The sequence below is a fragment of the Anabrus simplex genome, chromosome 11, assembly GCF_040414725.1.
Source record: "Anabrus simplex isolate iqAnaSimp1 chromosome 11, ASM4041472v1, whole genome shotgun sequence".
Classification (NCBI taxonomy): Eukaryota; Metazoa; Arthropoda; class Insecta; order Orthoptera; family Tettigoniidae; genus Anabrus; species Anabrus simplex.
The window spans coordinates 95,902,120-95,908,119 of NC_090275.1; the positions used below are offsets into that span (position 1 = coordinate 95,902,120).

At 38.4% G+C, this 6,000-nt stretch overlaps 1 protein-coding gene across 1 annotated transcript in view; it reads right to left on the bottom strand.

Moving 5' to 3' along the window:
- Positions 1-5,755, bottom strand: part of LOC136883478 (uncharacterized) — a 137,993-nt gene extending 132,238 nt beyond the window's left edge. Inside the window, exon 1 of the mRNA XM_067155812.2 lies at positions 5,663-5,755. The gene's annotated coding sequence lies outside the window, so the exon portion shown is untranslated. The remainder of the gene's footprint in view (positions 1-5,662) is intronic.
- Positions 5,756-6,000: the final 245 nt, after the last annotated feature.

The following is a 6,000-nucleotide window of genomic DNA, read 5'->3' on the forward strand; positions in this document are numbered from 1 at the left end:
GCAAGGCACCTGAGTGTATCATTAACTATGTTGCCTACATACTGTCTTTCCTTGGCAAAATATAAAAGCTGTTTTCAAAGTTTTCTGGTGATAGTAATGGAAGTTCTGGATATTCAGAATAATCTATACAACCAGAAACATTATGAGCCTGTTAGTAGTCTTTATAACATCTGTTGATTTGTGGACTGTTTACATGTCCATTCTACAGAGATTTATTCTTCATTTCAAAATACGTCAAACTGCAGTGCTACACTGCTACTGTTTTCAATGACGAATGCATGTACTTATATATCACAGCATACGTACGCTGTTTGTGTGATGAAATATATTGCTGTATGCTACAAATAGCTCACAACAGGAACCGCAAGGTGTTGGACTTAAGCCAGGCATTCTTTTACAGTTTCTTGATAGGTAAAGCAAATGAGCACAATAAAACATTGTGTTCCTGTCTCCTTGATGGACAGGCCATCAGTTGAAATGTAAACACACGTGTTAATGTATGACTTGATTAAAGGTGATGCAAAAGAACTGTTTTTTTCCAAATTATATCCACAAATAAAATTATTACTGTGGCAGAGTCCTTAGCATGCATGGTGGCCATGATTGTTAAGGTGTGAAGTATGTGTGGTCCGATACCGTGGTTAGCCAGTCGAGTCCTGTTGGTGGAATGGCTGGCAAGGTACAAGAGGTGGTGGTATACAGTTTCTAATCACTAGATTTCAGGCCAAAACCCTGGATTCAGTTCTAAACCTCTTCACAGTGCTCATATGGAGTGAGGGCATATGATGATGTAGATTCGTGTATCGGATGTTTCACTAGGTTACACACTATTATACTAATTTTTTTTTACAGGTATGATTATAGCATTATAATTTATATTGAAATTGCTGTGTGTCTGACAGGCTGGAAAGTTTTTATGTTACATTTTACTAAGTTGCCACTGGAAAGTATGGCTTCCTTGTTAACAAACTGCACTGAGAAGTAGAATGTTTTACTATCCACAAGATTTATTCAACCACTATCTACAGCTCTTGGCAAGTTCACTTGCATTTGAGTTTTCCACTCAACACAGTTTTTACTTGCAACCGTAACACACATTCGGGCGATCACATAGAACTCTGCCGTGCCAAATTCCTGCTTCCCAACAAGCCTTCTCGCAGTGCAGCCTCATTCCAGAGCTGTTCACTTCCTAACTCATGGCACGCTCCATAATCAAGATCGTTTTGAATCATTACTTGCTGGGGCACAAAACTGACAACCATCTCACATTTATTCGCAATTGACACAACAATGACTCAATCAAGACAGACTTGCTTGAGACTGGTTCCACACTTCCACAGTTGCACTCTTCACATAAACATATGGAAAAAAATTCTTGTAGTTACCTTTTCCAGATCATTCTGGGTCCCGCGAGCCTCAATAATTTGCTTACAGCTCAGAATATACTGCTTAAGTCCAATGTAATTGGTCCCTTATTGGAAATTATAAATTTTCCAGCTCATTTTACTCGTATGAAAGACTTGGTCTCTTTTACAAAAAAAAAAAAATAAAAAAAAAATGCCTACTAGGCCATCAGAAAATGTAGATTTCAATTCCCATAGGGAAATATTTGTTCATCCCAGTGTGCCAATTTGGGTTCATCAGTCAATAACTAGCACACCTTCCAAGACGCATAGCTAGTGCATGTAGTGAAAGCTACTACTACTACTACTACTACTACTTACAAGCTTTCATTTCCCTCCCTGAAAGGGAGGGGTGGACCACCTAGTAGGTTACGCATACTCTCTGTCCAGGAGAGTTGTAGAGGAGGGTTGCAGAATGGTGAGGGATATGGAAGATGCTTAATGGATGTTGTAAGGTTGGTGGTTGAGATGATCGGTCTTCTGGCTAAACATTTTAAATGATTGTACAAACATAGAGAAGGTTACTGCATAGGCTACTTGGAGACCCAGCCCGTCCCAATGCACTATGAGAGACTTGAGAAGAAAAAAAAATTGATGCCTACTAGGCCATCAGAAAATATAGATTTCATTTCCCATATGCAACTTGAAATATTTGTCATGAATGAGTAGATTCATATGATAATAATTGTATTCCTTACATTACTCATTCAGGACAAATACTTCAAGTTCCCTATGGGAATCGAAATCTATATCAGCATACTGCTTAGCTGAGCAGCTCATCTCCTTACTGTCAAGTCTTTCCATTGCAAAGTTTGTAACACCACTCTTTAATGGAAAATCACCCCTACAAAAATCGTGCTGCTTCCATTTAGATCTTTTCCAGTTCTTGAATAAAGTCATCCTGGCAAAGGACTTGTGCAATGGAACTATAGTTACCTTACTTACCAATCACATGCCCTCTCCTTTACATTCTTACTACAACACCTAAATACCTTCTTAACTAAATGAAGAGATCGTTATTTACAGTCCTGTTATGTGATTACCTCAAAGAAGATTTTTCTATATATTAACATTTAAGTACTTACAGTGAACCCCATGGAGTACTTTGACCGCATCAACACCATAATTGAAACTGAGAGGACCTCTCTTGTTGAAATTTACCACCCTGTTTATCAACATACAATTAACTGTCTGCAGTAAATCTCAAGACACTGTTGAGGTCTTTTTTACACTGACTTATTTGTTATTCCACAAAGTATAACATCATCCGCAGAAAGCCTTATTAATGACTCGAATTCTTTACTTATATCATTTATATATATGACAACATTAAGATCCAATAATACTGCCTTGTGGAACCCCATCTTAATCATTACAGGATCAGATAATGTTTCACTTTTTCTAATACTCTAAGTTCTATTTTCTATTCAATCACACTTTTGCCTAGTCCAATAGGCCTCAGTTTGATCAGTAGACTCCCATGATCTGCCCTATCATAGGATAGGTGAATAGCAATACAGTTCACCTGACCTCCTGAATCTAAGACATCTGCTACACTGACGGACATAAGTGTTCCCACAGCAGTACAGACATTTGACATGTGAACATATTGGCAATAGTAATTGCTCTTTTAAATAGATATTTAACAGAAATACATTTTGTTTATAACTGTATACTCATATTTATACTCATACGCAAACTTAAAAGAACTGCTGTGCTAAAAGACAAATGTCTTCTAGTCTTTTTGTGGGTTGACATAAACAACAACTTAAACTATGCGTTTATCACCATTTGTGTACGGTTCAGTAACGCGTGTGCATTCCCTTGCGTGAATAAAAACTTCTTCATCTGTTGGGCATTGAACCTACTAATTTTCTTGCGACTTCTTCAACAATAGTACAGTATTCCATTCTTGCAGAAGCAATTCTTTCAGCTGGTTTTTGCCAGATATGTGGTGCTTTCCGAGTTGTCGTTCGAGTTCATCCCATAGATGTTCAATGAGATTAAGGTCGGGCGACTGGGGAGGGGTTTTCAGGGTATAAGGTGTATTATAAACAATCCAATAACAGGTTCAGGTCATCGTCCTGCTGAAAGTAGTAATCAGCCTGTAGACCCAATTTTTGGGTATGATGTCATAAATTGTTTTTCAAAATATCCAAATAAACATACTGCTCCATTGTTCCATCTATAAACACTAGGTCCCCAACACCTGAAGCCACCATTCACCCCCACACCTCAACACCTTCACCACCGTGTTTAACTGTAGCCCAGAGGTTGGATGTTTCAAACTCTGTATTCATTTCCCTTCACACCAACATTCTTCCATCTTAAATTTGTTTCATCTGAAAAAATAACTTTTTTCCAGAATTCGTCATCCTTCATTACGTACTCGTGAGCTGTACTTAATCCATGACGGATTGAACAAAGTACGCCTATTTTATACTGACTAATGGGTCAATGGGCCTCTGTGTGAACATTTATATCCGTATGTGGATATCTTGCTGGACTCCTACAAGTTGAACTTCACTGGAATAACCTAAACTGCTTTACATCAAACCAGTTAGTAATTTCACAAACATGTCTAATGCAATCAGAAAGAAAGCTTTCCCTGAGCTTGCAAGCAGCACATGTCAAGCCGACTGGACTTCAATATCCGCTTTATGTTTATCACCCTTTCCTTTGTACACTGTGATTATAATAGCAACTCTCTATTCACTTGGTATAGCTTCTTCATGCGAACAGTAATCAAATAAGTACTGCAGATATCGTACTATATCCTAACCCAATGCCTCTGTTCCGTACTTTCACTCACTTCGGTGTGTCTACAGTGTGCTACATATTTGCTAAGTTCGAGTAAACCAGAAAGATTTTTTAGCTTTCAATTTTTGTACCTATTTGTAAATCATTATCATCATAGGTAAATTTCAGTACTTCACTATCAGAGAAAGAAGCCATGAAATATTGGGCCAATTGCATTAAATCAGCTTTTCACTTTAGTAAACCCACATATACAGTAAGTCTAAATTGATCTCATGGCAGGCCAAATACAGTCACTACACAGGAGGAGTATGTCCTGAAGCCTTAAATACCATGGAGTGCTTGGTCATCGCTCACCATAATGAGATTGAGAGGATCGAAATGAAAGAACCTTTGCCCACATCAAAATGCTGGGGTCAAATGCAGAATGGTACTCTAAATTTGAAAAGCTCTAGACTGTTATCAGGAAGCGTTGTATTTTACTGTCACTTATCTCGAATGCCTACCACCAAAATATTGCACAGAATTCTTTATCTCCTGATGACTAGGAAATGAACCACTTCATGGTCAACTGCAATGGAGGAGGACCTAGCTGGTGCCTCTGAGGCACGGTTCAAGGCAGAAGTTCACGATCTGGGTACGTGGGATAATGGATCTTCTGCAAAGTGTGAGAAGACAAACTGGTGTAAAGTGGTCTGAAGAGTGAAGAACTACATTCTCTACCAAGAGGAATGACTACTGGAAATTCAGAAAACATTACAAGTGTTAACTGTAGTCCTAAATGGTCAAAATTGCATGTTTAAAAATAAAAGAAAAAAGGAAGATCAGGAGCTGTATTATGCACTCACTTTCAAAGTTGGATTCAATATTAACATTTAATAGTGGACAAAAGTGAGAGATCTGTGTAACTTCCATGATTATTATTATTATTTTTTACAAGCTGCTTTACGTCGTACTGACATAGATAGGTCTTATGGTGACGGAGGGATAGGAAAGGGCTAGGAGTGGGAAAGAAGCAGCCATGGCCTTAAAGGTACAGGTGTAAAAGTGGGAAACCACGGAAAACCATCTCCAGAGGTGCCGACAGTGGGGTTCAAACCCACTATCTCCCGAATGCAAGCTCACAGCTGTGTGCCCCTAACCGCACGGCCAACTCACCGCGTACTTCCATTATGAAGAACACTTTTCAAGGGCAAAATATGTGCAATCTAGCAAGTACAGAGACATAGCATTATAATTTTAATACAAGTTTGTTTTTAATAATAATAATCATCATCATCTTGCTAGGCTCAAAAATGACATACTCTCTCACAAACAGTACAATATCACAGGTAAATATCTGTGATGACCCAAGTAACTAAACTATCAAGGGGGAAAACCAACAATACAGTCATTAAAGGCATGCTATTTTTTCAGGTGTACGAATGGAGATCCTTAGCCAAAATTCCAGAAGAACTAGATGAGTTACTAGAAAGCAGCTGGTTGAGATTGTAGCTACTTACATGCAGTACTCCATGCTGTGAACTTCACCTTGAGACCAGTGACCTAATATACACACAACACTCTCCCCAAGGAGCACAGAACTGCCCATAGCTCCATGACCCCAAGAGAGAGACTACCCTATTTATAGCCAGGCAACACTTTTTATACTGTCTGCACATAATTAAGCTTGTCACAATAACAAGCTATAAAGCAGTTGAGATAAATGTTTCTTTTTTTTTCCTTTTACTCCCATCAAATTGTTCTGTTGTAATACAATCTCTTTAAACACGGTCACATCATTCCACACAGAATTAATACCAAAGAAAACAAGCTGAACCCACAGACTTACCTAACTGTC